The sequence below is a fragment of the Puma concolor genome, chromosome C2 (genome assembly GCF_028749965.1).
Source record: "Puma concolor isolate L17-30 chromosome C2, mPumCon1.1.hap2, whole genome shotgun sequence".
In the NCBI taxonomy this organism is placed as follows: Eukaryota; Metazoa; Chordata; class Mammalia; order Carnivora; family Felidae; genus Puma; species Puma concolor.
Window position 1 is genome coordinate 152,372,582 of NC_141675.1, and position 16,156 is coordinate 152,388,737.

The window sequence follows — 16,156 nt, forward strand, 5'->3', positions numbered from 1 at the left end:
TCCTCAGGCGTCTCTAGGAGGCTGCTGGCATTCCTTGGCGGCTGGTCACGGCGACACTCCAGTCTCTCCCTGTGTGGTCACGTCACCTTTTCCTCTCCTGTGTCAAATCTCCCCCTGCCCTTCTCTTTCACGGACACTTGTGATGGCAGGCAGGGCACCTGGATATCTCCTCAGCTCGAGATCTTTCACTTACTCATCATCACATTAGCAAAGGCCCTTTTCCAAATATGCTAACACCTATAGGTTTCAGAGGGAAGGATGTGGATAGTTTTTGGGGGGTGACATCTTTCAACTGCCACTCCTATAAATTATTTGGAAGAGTAGGAAGGTGGCTTTTGAAACAGTAACTTTTAGATCTCTCATGAGTATGTTTCCCGTTTCAGTAAGAGTTCATAGTATGTCTTGTAACATTTCCGTGTTAGCTTGATGATCCAGATTTGGGATCCAAATTGGGAGTCTTCACCCCAAATTTCACCACGCTGCATGTCACTTATAATAATGGTTTTAAGCTACTTGTCTCTAAATAATGGGGGTTATTCTTTTAGGGCTGGCTCAAGCTGACAGTGGTAATTTTTATCAAGCATTTATTAAAAATGAATCTAAATTTAGGCAAATGATTAAATTGTTGGCACTTAATTTAGCAATCTAGGAATTTTAATGACTGAGAGGGTGCAGATTGCAGGATAGAGGGAAAAATATACTATGATTATACTTTTTCTAATGTGGCTTGGTTATATCAGACTTGAAAATGTGTTATAGTTGGACTGTTTTTTTTTTTTTTATTCTGCTCCTTTGTTTTAGCTAATTTTGGACAAATACAGCTAGCTCATTGTGGATAAACTATGAACACACATATTAAACAGCGTTAAAAAAAAAGAAAAGATGTTCGCACTTAGAGTGGATGGTGTCAGTGGAGGGTTTTTGAAGTTGTGAGCTAGTCATGGACATAAATGTGTGTATGTGTGTGTTAATTTAATTTATATAAAAACTTGGTGTGTGTGTGTTTATTAGAGAGAGAGCAAGAGGGGTAGGGGCAGAGAGAGAGGAAGACGGGATCCAAAGCAGGCCCTGCACTGACAGCTGAGAGCCCGATGCGGGGCTTGCACTCACGAACTGCAAGATCATGACTGAGCTGAAGTCGGATGCTTAACTGACTGAGCCACCCAGACGCCCTTGGTTTTATTTACTTTTAAATATTTATTTATTTTGAGAGAGAGAGAGAGAAAGTGTGCATGTGAGTGGGAGCGGGGTGGGGGGGGGGGAGCAAGACAATTCCAAGCAGGCCCCACATGCTGTGCAGATTCCAGTGTGGGGCTCCATCTCAGGACTGCGAGATCGTGACCTGAGCCCAAATCCAGGGTCAGATGTTTGACTGTGCCACCCAGATCACCCATGTGTATTAATTTTAAAACCTGGTTCTTTCTTGAACCTGCCTGTTGTTTTGTCAGCCTTTAAAAAAGTAGTCTTTTATTTCTCTGAACATCTTAAGATACATATTTTGAAGATCTTTTTAGTTACTCCTGTTATTTCTAGTTCCTTGGGTTATCTGTTGGATTTCTGTTGTGATGGAAGGTTTTTTTGTGTGTTGTAAATACTGTGCATGAGATCTTCACAGGGACTTCTGAAGGTGTTCTGTATTTTGAGGGCAGTGCATCTCTGTTTTCAAATGTGAAAGTCACCGACACTTTCCACTTCTCATAACCCATTTCCCAAATGTGATAACCATAAACATGTCTGTTTAACCTGCCTCTCGCTGAGTACCGTTGTTGCCATGGTTTTTACTGCTACATATGTTACATTATACATTATAAACTCCAGCATACAATTTTTACGAGTTCTGAGTACATGTTTTAAACTCCAACTTAAAAGTTTTTGTTCTAAACAATCAAGTCTTTTAATAAATTATGAGAAGCAAAATATATTTATGAAAATTTACTTACTTGCATTTCAGACACTTTTTATTCCTTTGTGTCGATTTGTGTTTCCATCCATTCTCATTTCTCTTCAGTCTGAAGAAATTCTTTAGCATTTTTCATTGGGTAGGTTTGCTGGCAGAGAATTCTCTCCGATTTTGAACAATCTTGCAAATGTCTTTATTTTACCTTTGTGTTGGAGGGTTCTTTTCACTGCACGTGGAGTTTCGGGTTGATCATTTTTTGTCATTCGGCACACGAAGGGTGGTGGTCCAGCCTCTGGCTCCCGTTGTTGGCTGATGAGATGCTATTGATTTTACTATGTTGTTCTTCTGTGTATACGTAGTGTCTTTTTGTGCTCCGGCTGCTTCCAAGATTTTATCTTTGGTGTTAAGCTGTTTGCCCATGATGTGCCTGGGTATGTTTATAATTTGCGAGGTATTTAGCCATGATTTCTTCACATTTTTCTGCCTGCTCCTCACAGTTTTCTGTGATTTCACTTACATGTGTCAGAACATTTTATATTCTGTAGGTCTTTGAGGGTCTGGTTTTTTGTTTTTTTTTTTCAGTTTTCTCTGTTTTATTTTTTTTTTTATTAAAAAATTTTTTTTTAAATGTTTATTTATTTTTGAGACAGAGAGAGAGCATGAACAGAGGAGGGTCAGAGAGAGAGGGAGACACAGAATCCAAAGCAGTCTCCAGGCTCTGAGCCGTCAGCACAGAGCCCGACGTGGGGCTCGAACTCACGGACCGTGAGATCGTGACCTGATGCTTAACTGACTGAGCCACCCAGGTGCCCCAGTTTTCTCTGTTTTAGAGTGGGTAATTTCTATTGACCTCTCATTTTACTGATTTTTTTTTCCCTGCTGTCTTCAGTATGCTGTTAAAATCCATCCAGTAAAGTTTTCATTTAGTTATTATATATTTGACTCTTAGAATTCCTTTTTTTTTCTTTTTTGTAGTTTTAATTTTTCTGCTGTTCAGATAATTCTCTCTGTTCACACATTAAAGGGCATTTTTTTTTTAAAGTTTATGTGTTTTCTTCCAATTCTTTGTGTAAGACATCTGCTTTAGAGTCTTTGTTTGCTAAATCTAACATCTGGTCCATCCTGGGGTTGGTGTTCTATTGACTCCTTTTTTCCCCCCCTTGATTGTGGATCACATGGTTTTTTCCTTTGCTTGTTTACTAATATTTGGCTAAATATTATTTTCTTCTTGTTAAGTGTGTTAATGTTTATTCTCGAAGGCTGGTTGGTTACTTTGAATTTATATATATTTGGTTTTATACTGTATTTTGCAAGATCTATGGAAAGCTCAAGGTGAATCCCCTCTAATATGGGGGGATGACTTCCAAACTGAGCCTTCCTTCATATCTTGCCCTGGGTTTGGTTTTAGACACTATTACTATTGGTTCATAGGCTATATTCTAGGAGATTCGGCCCTTAGTCTTGAAATGAGGAAAGGAAGTTAAGAGTATGTGTTTGTCCTGGTTTTCCAGTGAAATAGACCCAAAGGGAGATACATGATTTATTATAAGGAATTGGCTCACCTGATTATCAAGACTGGGAAGTCCTCTAAGATCTGCTGAGGGCAAGTTAGAGACCCAGGAGAGCTGATGGTGTAGTTTGAGTTGGAGTCCAGAGGCCTGGGAATCATAAGAGCTGATGACTTAAGTTCCATTCTGAAAACCCACAGGCTCTAGCTAGACTTAAGAAGAGCCAGTGTTTCAGTTTGAGTCCAAAGGCAGGAAAAAGGTTGGTGTCCCGGCTCAATGTGGTCAGACAGGAGTTCTCTCTTATTGTGGGAGGGTCAGCCTTTTTATTTTTTTTATTCAGGCCCTCAGCTAACTGGATGAAGCCACCCACATTAGGAAGAAGTTTATTCAGATGGTAACCTCATCCAGAAACACCCTCACTACACACCCAGAAAAATGTTTGACCGAATGCCTGGACACCGCATGACCCAGTCAAGTTGACACATTTAAATGAACCTTTATAAGATATTAATAAGATCTTTCCACGGTGCCTGGGCAGGGACTCCCCACATGCCTACGCCTGCTCATTCTCCATCATTTCTGTTCTGTTCTCAACGTCTTAGCAGTCGCTCTTTGCTAAGCTTTGAGTAGACTCACTCTGCCCATGTGAATTCTGGTCCTCTTGGATCCCCTTTTGCACAGCTTCCTTCTCTCTGTTGCCCTGTCCACCAAGATTCCAGCTGCTTCCGTTGTTGAGATCTTTACTTCACATCTCAGCAGGACCCCCGTGCTTTGCTTGGACTCCAGCTCCTTCCGCCTTGTTGAGAAGTTGTCCTCAGAGAACAAGGGCAAAACAGGCTCAGTGGAGGAAAGTGTTCTTACAAAATAGTAGCTATTCCCCTGGTTATATTTCATAGAGCGGGCACATTTTTAAATAATGCAGTGATGTGGGCTTTTGGGCCAGAGGGTTGGACTCTAGAGTAATCGAATTCTACTTCCTGCTTAGTGTTAGAGTCATGGCTGAGGCAGGTGTTATGGGTCCCAGGCTCTGCAGGAACATGCAGCGACGGGGGGTGCCACTCATGAACTCCCCATTAGTGGATGGCTTCATTCTTTTATTCTTTCTCCACGTGTTCTCCTGTAACGTTCTACTTATTTCTGATGTTAGTCCTGTGTTCTTGAAACACAGGAAGCTAGTCAATTCATTCCATAATTGTGAGACTTGCTTAATTATTTGAAGGCATCTACTCACTGTTCCTCTAGTCTTTCACTGATCTTGGCTGATCAGCCTTGGTCCTTCCAGATTCCCATCCATCTATTATTTTCTCAGAAGTTTTAGGTTTTCTCATTGCCACTCATTGTGTGCATCTAGAAGTTAAAAGAATTGTGAGCTTGAGAAGCTGTACGGATACAAAGACTACACATTCAGATCTCTCCTGTCATATTCTTGGCAGGAGTATTTCTGACACTCCTTTCTCAAATCTAAATTGGTTCCCCTTTTTATATTCTGTTCGTAATTCATATTTCATATCTGTTAGCCCAGTTTGCAGTCCTGTATTACTGTGATTTTTGTCTGTTTCCCACGTTGGATCATGAGTTCTCTGAGGGCAGGCGTAGTGACAGTAAATTGTGCCCTTGTGTCTCTGGTACTCGGCACGTGATCATTGAAGAAATGGTGAATTTAAAAGTCTCCTTATGTCAAGACATCATCTGATTTTTAGGATAGCTGCGTATATGCCGTTATTTGGCATTATTTTTCATTTGTTTCTATAAGTGTAAAGGATGATACTTCTGAAGTGTGTACAGATGTACGAATGTCTCTCTTTTGACTTCTCCCCACCCCCACCCCGTCACCTTCCCAGGCCCATTGTCCTAACTAGAGGTACTGCTCTTACAGCTGTGCAGTTCATCTTTCTGGACTCTTTCCTGTGTGTTTTCATTTATGTATAAGTATGCTTTTGTTGTCATTACATACGTATGCTATCTTTGTACATACTTCTGTGTAGCAGTGGGGTTTAAATGCTCGGTTAAAATGGCAATTAAGTATTATTTGACTTTTATCATTGATCGTTAGATCTTTTTCAGTGTTTATTTTACTTTCAGATATCCTAAGTAAGGCACATAACTTCTAGACTTTGGTTTCCACATCTGCTAAAGGATTGATTGGAATGAGGTGAAATTGAAGTCCTTGTAACTGTCTGATAATTAAATTTGATGTTACTATAGAATTCATCTATATTAGATATGAAAAATGTGCTATCTGCATAATATAAAAACTGTAGGAAGATGAAGAACATGACTGTGGGTAGCAAAAGGAAATGTTGGGGTAAGTTGTTAGTGTTCAGGTTTTGTCCTCCAGGAGTGGCTGGAGGATGGTGGTGGTTGCTGAAAAGAGTAGTGGGATCATCTGTTTTGGGGACTTTGGCACTAGGGAGTTGGTGGTGTATCGATCTTGCGAAGGTAGCTGATGATATCCTACAGGGGATTTATTTCTACCTAGCTCCCTGGATTTTCACACCACAGCTGTACATTTAGTAACACAATGAATGCTTCTGGAAAAATTGTGTAGAAACCCAACTTACATAGGTAAATCTTTGTTAGTGATTTATTTAAAAATATTTTATAGAAAATAGTTTCCCAGGCTACTTTAACCCCTTTTTCCTCTCCCCAAAGAGAAACAAACAAGAATAGAAAAGCAAATTTTGCTGAGTTAACGGTTGGTTTGTAAGCCCTCTTGTGATAAAATATAGCAGAATCTTTCAATTTCTTTTTGTTTCTTTTGTCAAGTAGCTCACATATTGTATGGATTAAAGAATTGTATTTCTAATACTTTTTTCATATATTATCACTTTTATTTATTTACTTTTAATGATTATTTTTGAGAGAGAGCGAGACAGAGCATGAGCAAGGGAGGGGCAGAGAGGGAGACACAGAATCCGAAGCAGGCTCCAGGCTCCCGGCTGTCAGCGCGGAGCCCGACGCCAGACTCGACCACCCCTTTATTTTTTAAAGGAACTTTTAATTATGGAAAACTTAAGAGATGCATAGGGAGAGTAACATAATGAACCATCATGTCCCTGTCATCCTTGCTTCCGCAGCGATCAGGATTTTGCCCGCCTGGTTTTTGAGCATTTTCAGTATAAGTAATACCGTAATTAAAAATAATTCTTTTTTTTTTTTTTTTTAATGAGAGAGAGCACGATTAGGGGAGGGAGGGGGAGAGAGAAAAAGAAAGAATCCCAAGCAGGCTGCACGCTCAGCATGGAGCTGGACACAGGGCTCAATCCCACGACCATGAGATCACGACCTGAGCCAAAATCAAGAGTTGGACGCTCAACCGAATGAGCCACCCAGGCGCCCCCAAATTATTCTTTTTTAAAAAAGAGTTCTGGTGTTTAGCAGGAATAAAACTGTGCCCAAGCTTTGTGTGGAGTTGATAATCCCATATTTCTTAGCACAGACAACATTCTCTGTGGCAGAACCGCTAGATTTTGTGCTTTTTGCACTGAAGTGAGTTCTAGAACTAAGCCAGCCATTAACTAAGCGAACTCCGTTGCTGCACCACTAGATTTCGTGTACCACCTAACTGTACTTCTTGTCGTGTCTTAAATACTGAAGAGTTTTAACTCACTCGTTTCAGCAAAGCAACCCGAAGCAGGTGTTTTAGGAGATGACGCGGCTTGATGATCGTGGTTTTTCTCTTGTGTATTGAGAGTCTGCTGTAGTTGAGGAAGCTGGCCTTCCCCAAGGGCGAGATGAGCAAGGCTCGTCCCATTTTCCGGGGCTGGAAGCCGGCACGTGTGCAGTTAGGTAGCTACAGTCCAGGGCCAGTGGCGTGAGGCCCGAGAGTCTCGGTGTAAACGCTGCTCTGCAGGGCTGTGGAGAGAGGGGTCTGCGGGCAGCGTGGGCCGGAGACTTCCGTGGAAGGCAGAGCTGGTGTTGGGCTCGGAGCTTGGTGTGGACACGCAGAGCGGGATGAGGAAAGCTCGTGGAACAGCCCCCGGCAACAACGTGGCCTTACCCGTTGTGGCTGGAGTGTCAGCTTGGGGAAAATTGATGGTAGGAGAGAAGACTAGAAAGGTGAAGGGTAGCGGTAGCGTGAAACGCACCGGCGGAGAGAGTCGCTCGGCACAGCTGACCGCAGTGTTGTGAATGCTTCACACGTGCTGTGTCACTGATAATAACAGCCTTACGGGATTATCCTCACCTTGCGGGTGAGGACGGACACGCAGTCATCTAGGAGTTGGAACCTGGCGCGAACCCTCCCGTTAAGTTGTGGAGCCTGGAGTTAAACTGGGGCAGGCTGGCTGCAGGGCCTTGAGTCAGCAACACGAAGTTAAGCGACACTAGGTGCTTTTTTGGGTCTTATTGCGGACAGTAACCTGCCAGTGTATCAACTGATTTTTAAAAAATAAAGACTTTTAATAGTTCATTAGCGTGAGCTTTTTACCTGTATTGGAGTTTTAAAAATTGGGTGTACTTGGAGGTGGTTCTCATAGTTGTGGCTGTGAGCTATAGATAGCACGATGGCTTTCACGTTTAAGGTGTCGGTTGAATTTCTTGGGCCTTTTTGTTTGTTTATTTGTTACTGATTGTAAGAGATGTGCTTATTTATAAAAGTTGTGATGGACAGAAAAGTATAAAGAAGAAAATTTAAAAATCACCCAGGATTTTATTAGCCAGAGACATTCATTATTAATCTTCTATATTTTTCTTCAGAGATTTTTCAGTGTATTTATTTTACTTTCCTGAGATTGTGCTTCGGAGGGAAGGTTTTGTGTTCTTTTGATACAGTGTGTGACTCTTTCCCTTAAGTCATACAGTTATCGTAAGAACTTAACTTAGAGACATAATTTCTCATGTGAATGTACCATAACCTCTGTCACCTTGTCTTTTTAGTGTTGAAATCTTTTATTTTCTGATTTCTAAATTATTTTTAATGAGACTTGTATATAAAGATGTCGTATTTTCTATCATGAAAGGGATTTCTAGATATGAAATCTGGAAATGGATCCATCTAGAGATGGAGCATGAGACATAATAGACCACAAGTGGACCACATATCAGAGCCGCGTGAAGAAAGGAACACTGCGTAGGAGCAGTACTTAGTGTTGCGAGGCTCACGTTTAAGTAGACTGTGTACACATTTGGAGATCACACATTGAGAAAGCAGGAGACTTGAGCAGGAGAAATGGACTGAGGCTGGCTAATTCAGTTTAAGACACGTCGAGTGTCTTCATGTTCAGTTGGAGGAAAGCTGAGGAGCGTTTGTGCACGTGAAGAGGGTTTTGTAGGCTGTGTGCAGCTCTTTTCCGTTTCTTCAGTGTGCAGGAGAAACATCATGAACTTAAGTTTGTCTAGGGGAATTTAGCATAGAATTTCTAACTACGGATGGACCATTTTGCTACAGTTTGTCATGAGAATTAATCTTTGAGATGGGAGATTTTCACTGTTAGGGTTTTTTTTTTTTCTGCTTAAGAAGAAAGGGGTGCTTAAGATGGTGTTCTAAAGGTTTTTCCAGACCTTTATTCCTAAAATTTATTTTAAAATTAATTTCAGCTTTCTCACCAATTCTGTGTCTCCTGGTCTCATGTGGAAATAGGAGAGCAGTAACACTATGTTAAGATTTGTAGTTTTGATTGAAAGGACAAACCAAGAGCGCAAACAAAACGCCACTCCTGTACAGCTAGAGAAGCAGCATGTTCATGTATAAAATCGATTTGCACAGCTGTGAACAGGGTCCCGGAAGTTGAACATCCACCTGGTGATGCCAATGGAATTTGAAGTATAAAGGCTGGGAAATGTTAACATTAACAAACAAGTCATGAGTATTAAGATTGTGGCAGTGTGACTGCTGATATCCATGCCGGTCCTTTTCACAGGATTTCTACTGGTTAAAAAAAAAAAATTCTAGGTTAAGATTTTAAGGTCTAGGATTCTAGGAAGATTTGGTTTCATGACAAAATGCATATTCCTTTAAGGAAAATTTGAAAGTACAAAAAATAAGAATAACAGTTTTCTTCAGTTCCTCTCTCTGGAGATCACTACTATTTATGGTTTATGGATAACCTGTCAGGTTTTTATTTTATTTTATTTTATTTTATTTTATTTTATTTTATTTTAATTTTTTTATGCACACAACTATTTTTCTGTCCTTTAAAAATGTAATCATATGGTGTCTGCATCCTGCTTTATAACTCACTTTTTCTATATAGAACAATAGTTTTCATGTTGTTTTTCATGATACCGATGTGTTTATTGAACATCTACCATGATAAAATAGAAATATGAAACTCACCAAGCAGTAGATAATATCACTGGAATAAGAGTATAACAGAAGTAACCAACAGAGCATGGTGGTGGGTCATTAAGTGCAAATTCAAGGAGAGGCTGGAGTGGCTTACAGCTGGAGGAGGGGGAATCGAGGTGGTCTTGAAGGATGGGTAGGATTTAGGTAAAGGGTTAGGCGAAGAAGGGGCAAACCGTAGGTAGGGGAATGATTTGAGTGTCGGTGCAGAAGGAGGCAAAACGGCATTTTATAGAATGCCATGCCACACTCTGTGTTCAGGACAATGAGATTTGAGCGAATGTTTTTAAGTTACAGAGGGTAAGTTAAATCCAGGTTGAAAGTGCTGTGCTTCCGGAAGATCTGTGTGGCCGCTATATGCCAGATGAGTTGAGATAGGGGATAAGCTGCCTTTACATTCGGTGGTTTCCAAAGTGGGCTGTGCTCAGAAATCACCTGGATTTAAAAAAAAAAAAAAAAAAAAAAAACTTGGGTTCTTCTGCATGCTTCCCGAATCAGTATCTTTGGGTGTGGAGTCTGCAGTCGAGTTTTGAGAACCTCCCTTAGTGTTTCTGAGAATACCACCAGGCCCAGCAGATGCTTTTCGAGGAGGATCTAGAATACCAAGTATGCAATAAGGACCTAGACCAAGGTGGTGGCAGTGGGCATGGAGAAGAATTAAGGCATGAAGCATTTTGAAAATTGGCCAGGACTTAGTGAGACCACTTCAGGTAGCTAAAGAAGTCAGTTTCTAGTGATGTCGCTGGAAGAGTGCTGGTGTTAGGGACAAAGATGGGAAGGTGAGCTCTGTAAGGAAGGAGGTGAGGGTGCGTCTTTAGTGTGGGGAGTTGAGGTAGTGACATGGCACTGTAGGCGACACCCAGCCGCTCGTTGTAATAGCTACTGAGCGGGAGGTGAGTGTGGAGAAAAGACTTCAGCATTGTTAGTTCAGAGTAAGACTTTGAAGTATTTCTTTTGGTGGGAGAGATGGATCGAGAACTGAGCGGAGGGGGCAGGGGATGAGGCTGCAGGTAACACCTGAGGTTGGGCTACAAGTGAAAGAGACATGGGGGCGTCGAGGCCACACACATTTTAGGAATTTTCTTAAAAGTGTGGCTGGGAAAAAGAAGTGAAACTAAACTCATTTACTACTCTTAGTAATCGTCACGGGCTGGTGGAAGGAAGATGTAAGCTACTAATAACTGTGTTTTTGATTATTTCTGGGCCTGGTTATTTTTCTGTATTTTGGAAATGTAAAGATAATTAAAAGCAGAGGTTTATAAAATTGTATATAATTATATATGTATAAAGGTACATGCAGCCGACTAAGTATATGTGTGCGTGCACTTATGTAAATTAATTATACATAATGTGTGTTTTATAAGTAAAATTATATGTGTGTGTCATATAAATATATATGACCACTGTAGGAAAAAAGTCAGTGCTATCAGAAAGGATAGAGCAGAGTGGTTTTCCAGAGTTCTTCTTAAAAACTAGTCATGAGAAGGACTTGCAGGCTGTCGATTGAACACACACTCTTCCTGAGAGTCTTGTGTCTGATAGGAATATATAAATGAATGAGATGAACCCAGCTGTTCAGGTTGGTGGCGGGGCGGGGGTGGGGGGGGTGGGGTGGTCACTAGGGATAACTAAGCATTAGATCTCGCTCTGATGTGAATCTCAGAGCACCTAGAAGTCCCTTAATTCCTTTTTAATTCCTTTTATGCCCTGGGATCGGTTTGAATAATAGAAGGTTTGAGTACATTATGTGTAGGTGATATGAAATATGTCTTTAAGCAAGCACATCCGCAGTAGCGGTTGGAAAAGTCTCGGTGTTCGTATTACTTTTTTTTTTAATTCCTTAATTAGCAAGTGGGTGAAAACAGGCTCCAAGGCTCAAAATTGATGCTTGTGGGAAGTTGGAAATAACCCAAATATCCCCCAATAGGTATTTGTTTAAAGTAAATTTAGGTCAGTGCAGGGGTGTATGCTCCAAGCATAGAGTAAGGTGCCGCAGATACAAATTGTTGATGTAAAGGTGTGGAAAAAAATGAGCAGAGATGCCATAGGATATCGGAATTTTGTGTGGCTTTTGGTTATTCCTATTCAGTTTCTTCTCATTCCCTTTTTAAAAAATAATGAACAATGTAGTGTTTTATAGTTAGAAATGCAGTCTGCTTATTTCAGATAAATGATGGGAGAAAAACTTGAGGTCCTTAATCTTTTTTTAATTTTTAATATTTATTTTGAGAGAGAGAGAAAGAGGGAGACAGAATCCCAAGCAGGCTCCGCACCACCAGTGTGGAGCCCGGTGCGGGGCCTGAACCCACAAACTGTGGGATCATGACCCAAGGTGAAATAAAGAGGCTGATGCTCAACTGACTGGGCCATCCAGGCGCCCCTTGAGGTCTTTAATTAAAAATTTTTAATGTTTATTCTTGAGAGAGAGGGAGGGAGAGAGAGAGAGGGAGAGGGAGAGGGAGGGAGACACAGAATCTGAAGCAGGCTCCGGGCTCTGAGCTGTCAGCACAGAGCCTGACATGGGATGGGGCTTGAACTCACGAACCGTGAGATCATGACTAAGCCGAAGTCAGATGCCCAACCCATTGAGCCGCCCAGGCGCCCCTGAGGTCTTTAATTTTAAATGGAGAGAAGACCATCGTTGTTCAGTTCCAGCTTCAGGACAGCCTGCTGGCAAGTGGTCATTTTTGTGATTGTGATTGGGCTGGAATGGTGACAGCATGTTTTGAGGCCTGCAGTTCTGATGAGAGTGGGCTGTATGGGGAGACTGGAGCAGGGAGGGCAGATAGGACCGGGAGGGCCTTGACCGTGGCAGGAACACTAAGAGGTGGAGCGATGAGGCCAGCTGGACCTTTCTGAGGGGAACCCGACCTAAGAATTTGCGGAGTGGATGTGTGTTGCAAGCAACAGAAAAGAGGTCCTAGGTGATTAAGGTTCTAGTTGGGAGATGGGGGTGACGGTGACACGTGTAACCTGAGACTGGGAATACAGGAAGGAGAAATGGATTTTTCCCCCCAGTCCTGCCTGGTCTTCCCCCCTTTTTTGTTTTGAGCAGGGGAGAAGGTTGAGGAGATTGTAAATTCAGTTTAACATGCTCCTGGGGGCACTGGCTTTGGAGTCCTTTTGGTTGGATTTGAATTTTCTCTTTACCGTTAGTCTCGTGCGACTTGTGGAGACTCCACTTCTCTGGGCTTTAGTTTCCTCACCTGTAAAACAGGGATAATAGTACTACTTACTTATATAATTATTTATGGGAGTTAAGTGAATTAAAGGAAAATATGTGTACAGTAAAGATAAGACATCTATTCAGTGGTAACCAGGAAACAATAATGCCTGGCACATTCAAGCCTGGTTTACTGGGTGGAAATGTGGGCCCGGAACTCTGCAGAGAGAGGCAGCCAACCCGGTACCTTGTAAGAGCCCGTGTAGCTCCACATATAACTATAATACTGGTGGACTTTCATCCTGCTATCTTAAAAATGAGCCTTCTGGAACTTAGGTTTGCCTGTGATATATTTCTTAGTATCTATTTTATTTGGTAGTCACTTTCTCATAGTAGGAATTAGGTTTCTGGAAAGTTTTGTGGTCTGAGAATTTGAGGAACTTAGACTAGATGTAAATATGTTGGTAGTTGGCCTATTTTGAATTCGTGACAGGGCACCTGTACTTGACGCTTACTGATCATGGCTTCCTCCCAGAAACTTTCTAGTCAGTCTCTCCTCTCTGGTTTTATTTTTTTTCAACTTTTTTTTTTTTTTTTGGGGGGGACAGAGAGAGACAGAGCATGAATGGGGGAGGGGCAGAGAGAGAGGGAGACACAGAATCGGAAGAAGGCTCCAGGCTCTGAGACATCAGCCCAGAGCCTGACGCGGGGCTCGAACTCACGGACCGCGAGATCATGACCTGGCTGAAGTTGGATGCTTAACCGACTGTGCCACCCAGGCGCCCCTCCTCTCTGGTTTTAAAAACGACATTTGTCAGTGTTATGTTACAAGTAACATGCACATGAGGCATTTCCCTCTTGTTTTTCCGTATGTATTGTTGTATACAAGTAGTGCCTAATTTTGTTGGCATTTGAGCCCAGATGTAGATAGTTCCAGAGAGGCTAAGTAACTTGGTGCTTGAAGTAGCAAAAATTTGGGGCCACGTTTATGTAATCCACTCAGATCTTAGTTCTTCAACCTTCTCTTTAATGTTTACTCAGGGTTGTGTTTTTTTCACATAGTTTCATGAGAAATCACATCTTCCTCTTTCCTTTAACATGTATGTATCTCAGGTACCTTCACTTCCAGTATGCCATTGGAGTCCTATAATTGTAACCCTTCTTCTTTTTTTTTTTTTTAATCTTGCCCAAGGCGTTGATGCTGTAGTGACTTACCTGCTTTTGGTTTATACCTTCTTTTTAGTTTGCCTCCTTTAATATTGTTTGGTAAAGGGAATCTATATATTAGTCCGTTATATGCTGTGATCAGATTTTCTCTGCTAGACTAGAGGAGAGTTTCTTTTCTGTTCTTCTGAACTGAAATGCTTTTTACAAATTAATTTACTGCCTATGAACTGTACTTTATGTTTGGGACGGTTGAGGTGGAAGATTGAGTATGGGGTCTAGAAATCAGACATAGACACCCTTTGATTCTTGGCTCTTTGTAATTTTCTCATGACTGTTTCAGCGCTTATTAACGAGGGGCATTTTGGTGTGAGACCAGAGTCCACAAGCTGTGACCTTAGGCCAAGTAGGCTGATCTCTGAATTCGCTCTCCTCATTGATGAAATGGAAGTAACATTGCCCACTTGTCGGGCTGTCAGGAGACGAAGTGTGTCAGCCTGTGTACAGTGTCTCAGTCGAGTGGTTAGTGCGTGGTGTTGAGCGAACGTTTTTTTTTCCCTGTCGTTTTGCACAAGATTTCTTTGGGATTCTCCTGTGCTTTTTGCCTTCTTAATTTTTTTAAGACTATGACTGTTTCTAGGGGTTTTGGTGGAGTCCTAAATCGTCTTGGTTTTAAGGATTTCACCTGAAATCCTGGTTAGCGAAAATGCTTTTTTGTCTGTGTTATTTGGTCATCTTATTGGGAATTAGAATTAATAGATTTCTTTTCCTTGTGTTAGGTTATCAAAACCATATTTAAAACTTTTCTTTTTGCTTTGACTCCTTTGGTTATCATGACTCTAGAAAACGTGTTCCTAAAATTGTTACGTGGAAAAAGAAGACATTTCTTCTGTCTTTTCCTTAATGTTAGCGTAAATGAACAGAAATTTACAAGGAACACCAGTCACAGGATAGTTTTTAGATAATCATGTTGTAATTTCAATGCATGGAATCAAATTGTAGTCCCCGATTTCATTTTTGTAGCCTATTCTGTTTTGGGAGTGGGTAGCTTATTTTCAGATTGGCATCTTCTGAACTATCTAAATTGCCCTTTTAAATCCTATTGTGTATTATATTTTATTTTTTCACGTGGATTAGTTTTTTTTTTTTACAACGTTTATTTATTTTTTGGGACAGAGAGAGACAGAGCATGAATGGGGGAGGGGCAGAGAGAGAGGGAGACACAGAATCGGAAACAGGCTCCAGGCTCCGAGCCATCAGCCCAGAGCCTGACGCGGGGCTCGAGCTCACGGACCGCGAGATCGTGACCTGGCTGAAGTCGGACGCTTAACCGACTGTGCCACCCAGGCGCCCCTAATTTTTTTTTTAAAGTTTATTTATTTTGAGAGGGCAGGAGGGGCAGAGAGAGAGGGAGAGAGAACCCCAAGCAGGCTCTGCATGGTCCTTTCAGAGCCCAGTGCGGAGCTCAGTCTCACGAACTATGAATGAAATCATGACCTGAACCACAATTGAGAGTTGGACCCTCACCTGACTGAGTCACCCAGGTGCCCCTGGATTAAATTTTTTAATTGTGAAATACACATGTGCGAATATACATACCATGCAAATTTAAAAGATGTTTAAAAAACAGCTGTGTGCTTCCACACGGCTTAAGAAATAAAACAGTCCCTACCAGTACTTCCGAAGCCTGTGTCGGGCTGATTCTTTTCACCTGCTACTTGTGATATACCTACTAATTTATTTTGAAACTGCATACACGTTTTAGTTGTATGTCATTATAAAACATTGTGACATCAGAGAGGAGACGTTGTATCTTCCACTTAGTTCATTAACTCCTGAGTTAATCTGGATTTGCCATATGAAGCTAATGCGTTCATTTCAAACACAGTTTTGCCGATCTTGATCTTTGAGGATTAGCATTAATTTTCTAAATCTCAATCCGTCACTGCTTTTAATTAGGTGTCTCAGTGTTCTCCCTCGCTCTCCTTCACCTTATCCCTCCCTCCTTCCCTCTGTAGAGAGAGACCTGTACTAACAGATGGAGTCTGACGCCTACCTGGGCATTCCGTGCATTTAAACTTCCGTGCGTTGAAATTCTGTCTCTGCAGATGTGCTCTAGGTTACTTTCATGCAGT

General features: G+C 41.5%; 1 protein-coding gene across 5 annotated transcripts in view; it reads left to right on the plus strand.

Moving 5' to 3' along the window:
• Positions 1-16,156, plus strand: part of DYRK1A (dual specificity tyrosine phosphorylation regulated kinase 1A) — a 152,464-nt gene that overhangs the window by 36,089 nt on the left and 100,219 nt on the right. The window lies entirely within an intron of this gene.